This window comes from Cynocephalus volans, chromosome 12 (assembly GCF_027409185.1).
Source record: "Cynocephalus volans isolate mCynVol1 chromosome 12, mCynVol1.pri, whole genome shotgun sequence".
NCBI classification, from domain to species: Eukaryota; Metazoa; Chordata; class Mammalia; order Dermoptera; family Cynocephalidae; genus Cynocephalus; species Cynocephalus volans.
In genome coordinates this window covers 101,453,997-101,467,357 of record NC_084471.1, presented here as the reverse complement: position 1 = coordinate 101,467,357, position 13,361 = coordinate 101,453,997, and positions in this window count along the sequence as shown.

Below are 13,361 nucleotides of genomic sequence, written 5' to 3'. Positions count from 1 at the left end.
AATTTATATATTAATTTTTAGCTCCCACCAATACGTGAGAACATGTGGTATTTATCTTTCTGTGCCTGACTTGTTTAACTTAATATAATTCTCTCAAGGTCCATCCATGTTGTTGCAAATGGCAGTATTTCATTCGTTTTTATAGCTGAGTAATATTCCATTGTGTAGATGTACCACATTTTCCGTATCCACTCATCTGATGATGGACATTTGGGCTGGTTCCAACTCTTGGCTATTGTAAAGAGTGCTGCGATGAACATTGGGGAACAGGTATACCTTCGACTTGATGATTTCCATTCCTCTGGGTATATTCCCAACAGTGGGATAGCTGGGTCGTATGGTAGATCTATCTGCAATTGTTTGAGGAACCTCCATACCATTTTCCATAGAGGCTGCACCATTTTGCAGTCCCACCAACAATGTATGAGAGTTCCTTTTTCTCCGCAACCTCGCCAGCATTTATCGTTCAGAGTCTTTTGGATTTTAGCCATCCACCACTCTGTTTCTAAGATATCTCATATGTAAGTGAGACCATACAGTACTTGTCTTTATATGCCTGGCTTAGCATAACTTCCTCCAGTTAAGTGCATGTTTTCTAAATGACTGAATTTCCTTTTTTGTTTTAAGGCTCTATAGTATCCCATTATATATATACATACCACATTTTCTCTATCCATTCATCTCTTGGTGAACACTTAGGTTTCTTCTATATATTGGCCATTGTGTATAATGATGGAATGAACATGAGAGTACAGATATCACTTCGACATACTGATTTCAATTCCTTTGTACATATAGCTGGAAGAGAGATTGCTGGGTCATATGGTAATTTTATTTTTAGTTTTTTGAACCTCCGTAAGATTTTCCAAAATGACTATACTAATTTACATTCCCAACAGCAGTGTGCAAGGGTATCCTCTTTTTTTTAACCTCCTTGCCAACACTTATTATCATTCATCTTTTTCATAATAGCCATTCTAACAGGTGTGAGGTGATATTTCATTCTGTTCTTTGTTTATATTTCCCTAGTGATTAGAAATACTGAGCATTATTTTCATATATACCTGATGGCCATTTGTTCCAAAACATTAAAGAAGGAATATTTCTAAACTCATTTTATGAGGCCAGCATTACCCTAATACCAAAGGTATGAAAGAAAATAAAACTACAGGACAATATCCCTGCAAAAAAAAAATCCTCAACAAAATACTAGAAAACTGAATTCAACAGAACATTGAAAAGATTATTCACCATGATTAAGTGGGATTTATCCCTGGGATGCAAGGATGGTTTGACATATGTAAATCAATAAATGTAATGCACTATATTAACAAAAGGAAAGACAGAAACAAGTGATCATCACAAAAGATGCAGAAAAAGCATTTGACAAAAGTCAATATCACTTCATGATTAAAAAAAAAATCCCTCTCAACAAATCAGGTATATGAGGAACTAACTCAACACAAATAAAGGCTACATGTGACAAGCCCACAGCTAACATCATACTTAATGGTGAAAAGTTGAAAGCTTTTTTCTCTAAGACCAGAACAAGACAAGAATGCCCACTCTTGCCACTTCTATTCAGCACAGAACTGGAACTCCTAACCAGAGCAATTAGGCAAGAAAAGGAAATAAAAGGCATCCATATGGGAAAGAAAGAAGTAAAATTGTGTTTATTTCCTGATTACATGATCTTATATATACACAAAACCCTAAAGACTCTATGAAAAAAACTGTTAAAATGGATAAACAAATTCAGTAAAGTTGCAGGATACAAAACCAACATACAAAAATCAATAGCATTTCTACACACAAACTTCCAACTGTCTCAAAGAGAAATTATGACAAAAATACATTTGCAGTAACATAAAAAAAAAGAAATAGAAGTAAATATGACCAAGGAAATGAAGGACCCATACACTAAAATCAATAAAGCCATTAACAAATTTTTTTAAAAAGTGCAAATGGAGAGAAATCGAATGCTTTTGACTGGAAGAATTAATACTGTTAAATTGTTCATGTTACCCAAAGTGATCTGTAGATTTATAATAATCTTTATCAAAATCTCAATGCCACTTTCCACAGAAATAGAAAAATCAAAAACAATCATAAAATTTGTATGGAACCAGAAAATACCCCTAGCTAAAGCAACCTTGGGCGAAAAGCTAGATGCATCACACTCCTTGATTTCAAAATATAAAGCTATTATAATTATAACCTCATGGCATTGGCATAACAGACACACCAAGCAATAGAGCAGGATAGAAAGCCCAGAAATAAACCCAAGTATTTACAGTCAATTGATTTTTGACAAAGATGCCTGGAACATACAATGGGAAAAGGACAGTCTCTTCAATAAATAATGTTGGGAAAACTGGATATTCACATACAGAAGAGTTAAATTGGACTCTTATCTCACACCATATACAAAAATCAACTCAAAATGAATAAACAGCTTAAAGTGTAAGGTCTGAAACTTTAAAGCTACTAGAAGAAAACATAGGTGAAAAGCCCCATGATATTTGTCTAGGAAATAATTTCTTAGATAGAATTCCAAAAGTACAGGAAACAAAAGAAAAATTACACAAATGAGATTATATAGAACTAAAAAATTCTTCACAGCAAAGGAAAAAATAGAGTGAAAAGACACCCATACATTAGGAGAAAATATTTGCAAACTATATAGCAGATAAGAGTCTAATATTCAAAATATATAAAGAACTCAACTGAATAGCAAAAATCACATAAACCCAATTAAAAATGGACAAGTGATCTGAACAGACATTTATCAAAAGATTTTTTTTAATGGGCATAAAAATATCAACACTGCTACATCGCTCTGTTTTTAAGGAGCCCAAAAGAAAGAAAAAAATAAAGAAGGGAAGAAAAGGAGAGAGGTAAAAGTCAGCATTATTAATTATGTTCCTTTAATATAAAAAGAGCCAGCTGTGCCAAATAATGTTTTCACATAATAATATCACTGAATCTAGAGCTTCTCAAATCCTAAATGCACAGTACTTGGTTGGTCGGTTGTTTTTAATTTCAATGTCCAGGCCCTACACTGGACCAACTAAATCAGAATGGCTGCAGATAGAATTCAAGTACAGATGTTTTTAAAAGCTCCCAGGTGAGCTCTTGAAGCCTTATTTTCCAATACTCTTCCTGGAAAAAAAGATACATTTGTGGGTTTGGCCAAATCTAAACTCAAATATTCATCCTGTTGAGAAATTCCATGTTGTCACTGCCATTTTTTTTTTCCCTACTGCATTCCTACATTTAAGAGCTGCTGTGTGGAAAGAATATGAAAAGTCCCACATCCATCTGAGATCATTTGGAATTTCCAATTCAACTTTGATTTTATAAATTTAAAGTCAGGGCTGGCCCGTGGCTCACTTGGGAGAGTGTGGTGCTGATAACACCAAGGCCACGGGTTCGGATCCCTATATAGGGATGGCCGGTTGGCTCACTTGGAAAGTGTGGTGCTGACGACACTGTGCCAAGGGTCACATGATCAACTTACCAGTCAGGAAAAAAAAAAAAACAGTCGAAGTCTCCCAGATCAGCTCCCCACCTGGTATCATCCCCCCTTAGAGTAATTTGATTCTGGAATTGCCTTGGAAGCTTCTCAATATACAATAGAAATAATGGTACATGGTACATATAGCACTTCCTAAATATATTTTCTCATTTTAGCCTCATGACTCTAGGAAAGAAAGAGACTCCACTTGTGTCCCCATTTTAGAGTTGTAGAGACTAAAATCCACAGGAGACAGGAGACGGATCAAGTGCCTAGGTTTCCGTACTACATACATGATATGCAAATCACTTGGAGATTTCTCACATTAAAATGTACATTCTGTAGGGCATGCTCAGCCCAAGGGCCTACGGAAAACCTGTAAGGTATTTGAAGCAGTTTGGGATCCTACGTCAATGCCATGAGCAGAGCTTGACCATTTTTAAGTTTGCAGACATTGCTTAGCATCTGGGTACTATATACTAAATGTAGTCTTTGGTATTTAATTACTCCAAACAAGTCTTTTTAAAAAAAAAAAAGTCAGTCAATTAGCCAACAATTATTTATTGAAGGCCTTCTATATGTTAGGGATTCTTCTAGGTGCTGGGATTTAAGCAGTGGTGAGAAGAGCATGAATTCTCATTGAACTAACAGACAATCAACTAGTGAAAAATAAATGAATAAAATTGGATACTTAATAATTCCATGAAGAAAATTAAATTTGCTATGGTAAGAAGGACTAACTTGGAAAAAAAGAGGTTGCTTTGCAAATGCTTGTGAGGATGTGGAGAAAGAGGAACACTCCTGCACTGTTGGTAGGACTGTAAATTACTGCACACATGGAAAATGGTGTGGAGGTTCCTCAAACAACTACAGATAGAACTGCCATACGACCCAGCTAACCTCCTGCTGGGTATATATCCAAAGGAATGGAAATCATCATGTCGAAGGAATACCTGTACTCCCATGTTTATTGCAACACTATTTGTACAAGCCAAGGTTTGGAACTATCCTAAATGCTCATCATCGGATGAGCAGATAAGGAAAATGTGGTATATTGACACAATGGAGTACTACTCAGTCATAAAAAAAAGAATGAAATTCTCCCATTTGCAGCGACATGGATGAACTTAGAGAAAATTATGTTAAGTGTAATAAGTCAGGCACAGAAAGAGAAATATTGCATGTTCTCACTTATATGTGGAAGCTAATAAAAATAAATAAACAAACAAATAGGAAAAAAAGTTACAATAATTCTTTGAATTTGTTAAGAGAAGTGAACAGAACTGAGATTGCTGGGGGTGGGAAGAGAGGAAAAGGGATGAATTGGTAAAGGGCCAAAAAATCAGTTACATTGTGTAACGACAAATAAAAAAAGAAAAGAAAAAAGGGTTGCTTTGGCCTTGATGGTCAGAGAGGAGGCTTTAAGAAGGTGATGTTTAAGATGGTTTCTAGGTGATGAGATGCAGCCAAGCAGTGAAGATTGGAAAAAGAGGTCACTAGTGCACAACCCTGATATGAACAACAAACAGAAAGAAAACCCATAAAAGAAGGGTGGGTATAGAATATGAGAGAGAGAGAAAGAAAATAGATGATTTAAAAAAAAATTAGATGATCCTAAAAAAAAAACCCTAAGATCAGAAATAAGTAAAGATGTTCTCTCTCACCAATTCTTTTCAACAAGGTACTGAAATTTCTAGCTAATTCAATAAGACAATAAAATGAATGAAATGTGTACTGATTGGAAAAGAAGAAAAGAAAACTGTCTTTGCATATGACATAATCATCTGTGTAGAAGATCCATACTTATCCACAAAGAAACTGCTAGAACTAATAAGCAGTTATAGCATGGTTATGGGATACAGGCTTAATGTACAACAGCCGATTACTTTCCTACATAAATAAGTGGAATTTGCAATTAAAAACAAAATACCATGTATGTTAAAATTACCAAGAATGAAATACTTAGGTATTAATCTTACAAAATATGTACAAGATCTTTTTCAGATAAATTATAAAATTCTGATGGAAAAAAATAAAAGAACTAAATAAATGGAGAGATGTTCTATGTTCGTTGACAGAATAACTCAATATCATTAAGTCAGTTTTTCCAAAAATGTTTTATAGATATGTTGCAACCCCAACCAAAATTCCAGCAAGTTTTTATTTTGTGGATATTAACAAACTGATTCTAAATTTATATAGAGAGGCCGAAAAAAAAAAGAATAGCAGACAAAATTTTGAAAAAGTACAAAGTCTGAGGACTGACAGTAACCAACTTCAAGACTTATGTAAAGGTAGAGTAGCCAAGACAGTGTGATACTGGTGAAAAATAGACAAGTAGATCAATGGAACAGAACAGAGCCCCCAGAAATGGATCCATTAAATATAGTCAACTGATCTTGAACAAAAGAGCAAATGTAATACAATGAAAGAAAAATAGTTTTTCAACAAATGGTTCTGGAACAACTGTACATCCTCTAGAAAAACAAAATGAATTTAGACACAGTACTTACACTGTCATCTTTTGAGTTGGGACCGAACTCAAAATGGATCACAGCCTAAACATAAAATACAAAAGTATAAAATTCATAGAAGATAACATAGGAGAAAACACAGATGACCTAGGGTTTGGCAATAACTTTTTTTTATAAGAATCCAAAGGTATGATTCATAAAAGAATTGATAACCTAGACGACATTAAAGTTAAATATTTCTGAACTGCAGAAGACACTCTAAAAAGAATGAAAAGATAAGCCACAGACTGAGAAAATATTTGTAAAAGGCATCTCTTATAAAGGGGCTCTTACCCAACTCATACAATGACATCTTAAAATTCAACAGTACAAAAACAAACAACCTGATTTAAAAATGGACCAAAGACCTTAACAGACACCTCACCGAAGAATACAGATGGCAAATAAGCACACGAAAAGAGAGCACATATCTTGTATCATCAAGGAAGTGCAAATTAAAATGACAGAGATACCAATATATACTTATTCAAATGGCAAAAATCCAAAACACTGACAATACCAAATACAGTGAGGATGTTGAGAAAAAAGAACATTCATTCATTGCTGGTGGAAATGCAAAATGGTACAGTCAGTTGGAAGACAGTTTGTCAGGTTCTTCCAAAACTAAACAGACTCTTGCCACATGATCCAGCAATCATGCTCTTTGTTCACATAAAACCTGCACACAACTGCTTATAGAAACTTTATTTGTGATCACAAAAACTGGGAAAAAACAAAGATGCCTTTCAGTAGGTTAGTGTATGAATAAATGGTGTTACATTCATACGATAAAATTTTCAGCACAAAAAAGAAATGACTTATCAAGCCATACAAAGACATAAAGGATCCTTAAATGTATATTTACTGAGAGAAAGTGGCCAATCTAAAAAGTCGACCTATTGTACGATTCCAACCATACTATTACGACATTCTTGAAAAGGTAAAAGTACAGAGGTAGTAAAAAGATCAGTGACTGCCAAGGATTAGGGACAATACGTGATGAGTGAAACAGAGAATTTTTAGGGTAGTAAAAAAACTATGAATGATTTCATAATAAAAATGAAATACATTTGTCCAAACCCATAAAACATACAATGCCAAGAATGAATCCTAATGTTAACTACAGAATTTGGATGATAATGATGTCAGTGTTGGCCCATCAATTGTAGCAAATGTCCCACTCTGATGGGAGATGTCTATACAGAGGGGAGCTCTGCATGGCAGGGGATATGTGGGAAATCTCTGTACCTTCTTCTCATTTGTGCTGTGAACTTAATTCTTCCCTAAAGATTAAAGTCTTAAAAAATGCAATATTTCTACATATCCACCAGAATGGCTAAAATTAAAAAGGCAAAAACAATTGGGGGGAAGGACATGAAACTCACATACCAGGGGACTTGCAAAAATTCATGGAAAAAAATGGAATTTAAAGAAATGATTATATTGTTTAATGTTGAATATATACTAATTATCCTGATTTGAGCATCACATATTGCACACAGGTAATGATATTCAACTCTGTACCCCACAGATATGTACGATTAACTATGTTAGAATAAACAAATTAATAAATTAAAAATACACAAATAAAGGTAAAAATAGAAATATAAACTTTATTTATCAACATATGCTACATCAAGTTCAAGACACATTTGTTAGCAATGATACCATTTATTTAGTCCATCCCTAAAGAACTGCAGATCCAAGGAATTTAATCATATCAATGCAGTCTTTTTTTACATTATCAACTGATGAAAAAATGGGTGCGCTTTAAAGATTTTTTAAGTTAAGGAAACAAAAGGAAGTCAGAAGGAGCCAAGTCAGAACTGTAAGGTGGATACCTAATGATTTTCCATCAAAACTCTCACAAAAATTGCCCTTATTTGATGAGAGGAATGAGCAAGAGCATTGTCGTGATGGAGAAAGACTCTCTGGTAAAGCTTTCCCAAGGGTTTTTTTCACTAAGCTTTGGTTAATTCTCTCAAAACACTCTCATGATAAGCAGACGTCACAGTTTTTGAGCCTCTAGAAAGTCAACAAGCAAAACACCTGACGCATCCCCCAGAAAACTATTGCTGTGACCTTTGCACTTGGATACAACATTTTGTTCAAACCTCCACTTTCTCATCATTTCTGTAACCTATGGATACTAAGGTCCTCCATACTATATAATGATTGAACAGGGGATTGATATGTCCTGACAAAAGAAAGTAAGGGTATGCTATTGTCTCTGCTGTGTGAAGACGAGCAGTTTTGAGTTATCTTTGTTGATGAGAAATAAAGAGGCAATTTAGGAGACTCAAATTTTAAGGACCTTCCAGGTAATTGAGGAAACAAGAAGAATCTCTGTATCCTACATGAGTGAACCTGCTTTTATAAATCTGGCTTGATCGATCCTCCCAATTTATTCTCCTTGGTTTACCACCCTTAGAATACAATTCCATGCATGCTTTACAGACTCCTATCAATACAGTTTACTGAAATACTATATAATTCTTTTAGTGTATATTTTGTATTAGAGCAAGTCTTGGATTTCTTCATCTCTGGTAGTGATATTTAACCTTCACTATAGAGGCAGGGTGGAGTTGAGTGCTATGGAGAATTACATCAGCTCATGGGGCAACTCTCTAGGCATAATCATTAGGAGAATTTTGTCCTGTGGAAAGCTGGTTCCCTCAGATTGGGAGGAAGTTAGGAACTGCCTCTACAGACAGGGATTACTGTTGTTAGCCCTTTCCTTGGCTTCCCAATGCAGCCCATATTTTATGGTGCCAGTTCTCCATGCCCCCCGCCCATCAATTCCTTTAGCTTATCACAGAAACTCCAACAATATTTAGCATTCCATTGGCACTGCTTCTCTGCAGTCCTCACAATTACGCTCTGGTTTGGACCTCAACCCTATTTTTGCTAAAGGACAGCAGGAAATGAGAAACTCCTTCAAAGCTACAGTTGGGGCTTTCCAAATGACTTTAATGTAGGACTTTCATAGTTTCAAATTAAAAGATTTCACCGATTCTTATAATCAATATTATCATTGTCATGATCAATGCCACAACCCATTGATCTTTCAGTGCCTTACCCTCCACCTGCACATCAAATTATGATATCACTGATGATAACTTAATTGGCCATGATGCCACCACATGCCAAGGGTTACCAGTGTCCCATTTCCCTGAAAACAGACACATCCACATGTTTTTTTTAAATATGTGAGCAAACTAATCTTGGAAACCCAGACTGAAGATTTGATTCTAGGACTATCTGTCAGGAAAGACATGGTCAAGTAAAATCATGCAACTTAAAGATAGTTTAATAAAGGAACTTTTTACAAAGACGTGAACAGAGTATGGGAAAACTGAGGCTGATAGACTAGACTTTTGCCACAGAGTCTTACTACATCTAGGCTGAAGGGAGATGGGGAAAGAGCAGTTATCAAAACCCAGAGATAGAGGGAGAGAGAGATTGTGTGGAGAGAACAATGAAACAGAAGCTTTGGCTCTGTTATAGGGAAGATTGTGGTCTTCAATGACCCTGTGGGGAAGATTCTGGGAATAAGTGTTCTGTCCTCAGTCTTTTCCCTCCTTTCTTTTCTTTCTGTATTGGCCAACTTAATTAATACAGTTCACAGAGGTTGGACACTTGGAGCAGAGATCAGGATAAAAAAGGATGACAGTAAGTCTAGAAGGGCAAATGGAAGATACCCAATGTCTTACAGAAATATCAGTACCTGTGTGTTTATCAGTATTCAAATATGCACATATGGATACATATGTTGGAGATATATACATGTAAAATTTGGACTCAGCAAAAGTAATGCAGAATGCATGTGAAGGAAAATTATGGCTGAATACACCCATCATTAGGGAATTTCACTCTCTAAACAAAAGCTTTCTGAGTCTTACTAAATGAGCTTGACCCAACCTCATCAATGTGGATTTGTTTAATTGCCTTATTTGACCCATCCTCATCAATGTGGATTTGTTTAATTGCCTTGTTTGCCATTCCCCCAAGGTACAAAACCATGAGGAATTCCACGAGTATAAAACCCCTGGGATCTAATAATTGTTATAAAATATTCTGGAACTAGATGATTTGAATGTTGAAATGTTGGAAGGTGTTGCTGAAAATTTTGAGAAGCTGTACAATTCAGGTATTACTGATGCCATAACTCAACATTTATTTACATTTGATTGTATTACAAGAACTATAAATTCTCATTTTCATATTCCACCCCATCCTATAGCAGTTTCTGAAACTGTTGAGAGTAAAAAGGGAAGCTTAACTTCACTTACTATTTGTGGTGAGAAACGGCAATTTATGTTAAAAAAAAAAGGGGGGGGGAGAATGGAAATAGAACAATACCATTGACTCAAAAACTAAAAGAAAAACCATCAAGAAACATTTACCAAAGGAATAAGCTTTTGTGAATATCTCAAGTCTGAGAGGCTGGAAAACTAAAAAGAGAGACTTCCTATACTGATGCCGAAATAAATCATGAAAAGTTTTTTTTTTTTTTTAAACTTTATTTGTTTCCCAGAAGGCAGAAAGACACAAGATACATTTTAAAAGAATGTCAGACAACAGTTTGCTATGAGTCCAGTTGCCATAGTCTCTGGGCTGGATTCACCAGAAGAGAAATCCTTTCTTAAAGCAAAACTTTAACGTGTGACCTGGCATTCATGTTTAAGCCTCAAGAAAAACACTGTGAAAACACATGCACTATTTTGTTCACACAATTTGTGTGGAGGATTTGAGCATTTTCTATTGAGAAAATCCATAGAGTTCGGGTTCCCAAAGGTATCAGTAACCCAAAAGTGTTCATTATTATTTTTAAAGGAATGAAACATAACTTGAAATAAAGAAGCCAAGAGAAGATGGGGATAGGACAACATTACAGAAACTTTGGAGTCATCGAAAAAGCCTGGGCCAACGAGCTGTAGAACTGACCAACAGAGGAAAATAGCAAAGGTAATAAGGGTCAGTATTGTCACCGGTTTTACCATCTTCACTCTTTTGCATAACAAAAATCCTACCACTGTATGATTATATGACGACAATAGCCAACGTAAAATTAAATGCTGAATAGGTGATATTCATTATTGAATGTTAGACACTTCTCTAATTTCCATAAATACATTATCTCTATAATCTTTTCACAATCTTGCAGGAATTTGTTATTACGAATAAAAAGTGCATTACAGATGAGGAAATTGATTCTCTAGAGAGTTAAGTTTTCAAAGATAACCAAGCTCTAAATGGTTGGAATCAGAATTCAATACAGATCTATCTAAGCTACTTCTCATGCCAAACTGTTCGTATTGCTTCCCAAAATTATTATATACATTTTTGCAAACTACTTTTGTGCATATGTACATTACTTCATTTTTTCTTCTCACACCTGTAAAGTAGAATTCCTGTCATTCTAATAATAATGGGCAATATTACAATGTTTCTCCAACTATTACATGGAGTCAATTTCCATCAAAATCTCTTGGACTACTTGAGGGAGAGGTGGTTCCCTGGAACCCTGACCTACTTAATTGGAATCTTTTGGGATCAGTCCCAGGAAGCTGTAGCTTTAGCAATATGTGAGGTGGTGTCATGTTCTCTCAATTGGAAGGCCACTCTATTAAATATTTTCCATGTGTTAAGCCCTCCAGTACATAGGGCTTTTTTCTTTCCTTTTTTTTTGTTTTTGTTTTTATATCACATACTTGTACATTTTTGTGGGGCACAGTGATAGGTAGTTTTCAAATTATGATACTCTTGGGCCTGCCCCGTGGCTCACTCGGGAGAGCGTGGCTCTGGTAGCGCTGAGGCATGGCCAGTGCGCTCCCTGACTGAGCGTGGTGCAGACCACACCATGCTGAGGGCTGCGATCCCCTTACTGGTCAGAAGAAAAAAAAATATGATACTCTTTGTCACAACAGCCCTATCTAGCAATTACAATTGCTACTCTTGTTTGGAAAATGGCAACAGAGTCTTAGAAGAATTAAGAAATTTGCACAAGGTCTTCTGGTGGCTAGTAAGCACCGAGATAGAACTTGCATCCATGTCAAACCTGAAGGCCCAGTGCTGTCTCTGATCTGACTGCCCCTTTATCATGGCAACCTTTTATTTTGTTTTTCTGTTTGTTTGTTTGTTTTGTTGGGTTTTTTTTTTTTTTTTTGAAGTTATTTATTTATTTATTTTTTATTTATTTTTTTTTTAAATTTTATTATGTCGATATACATTGTGGCTGATTATTGTTGCCCATCACCAAAACCTCCCTCCTTCCTCCCTCCCCCCTCCCCCCCAACAATGTCCTTTCTGTTTGCTTGTCGTATCAACTTCAAGTAATTGTGGTTGTTATATCTTCTTACCCCCCCACCCCGGTTTTTGTGTGTGTGTGTGTATATGTGTGTGTGTGTGTGAATTATATATTAATTTTTAGCTCCCACCAATAAGTAAAAACATGTGGTATTTTTCTTTCTGTGCCTGACTTGTTTCACTTAATATAATTCTCTCAAGGTCCATCCATGTTGTTGCAAATGGCAGTATTTCATTCGTTTTTATAGCTGAGTAGTATTCCATTGTGTAGATGTACCTCATTTTCCATATCCACTCATCTGATGATGGACATTTGGGCTGGTTTTCCAGCTATCCCACTGTTGGGAATATACCCAGAGGAATGGAAATCATCAAGTCGAAGGTATACCTGTTCCCCAATGTTCATCGCAGCACTCTTTACATGGCAACCTTTTATTTTGAAGACATGGTTACTAATAGCTCTTTAACATGAAAGACAATTTGCTGCTCAAATGGAACCAACCTCCATTACAAACACACTCTATTTTGAAATACAATTTGTACATTTCAGTAGTTATATTGTCTATTCTATGACTATTCCACCCTGATTTTTCTTGTACCTGCCTGTGAAGAGTACAGGACAGTCAGAGATTTCTAGTTATAGCAAGTAATATGGGACAGCAAACAATTAATTCCTTTAGGGGCTCAATACCATCATTAGAGCAAACTAAAATATGGATTTGGTTGAGATGCTTCTTGAGAATTTGGGGAGATCATTCATTCATTCATCAAATATCATTTGTGCCTACTGTGTGCTACGTACTGTTTCAGCACTGGCATCCAGCAGTGAACAAAACAATAAACAAAACTGCTCTCTTGAACTGGCATCTTAGTGCCTGGGACCAGATAGCAAATTAGATAAATAAGTCATAGGTAAATTAGATAAATACATCACATGGTCAGTACTCTGGAGAAGAATAAAACAGGGAAAGAGGACAAAGAGTGCTAGGGGTGTGGAAGGAGGCACAGTTTTGAAGAGGGTG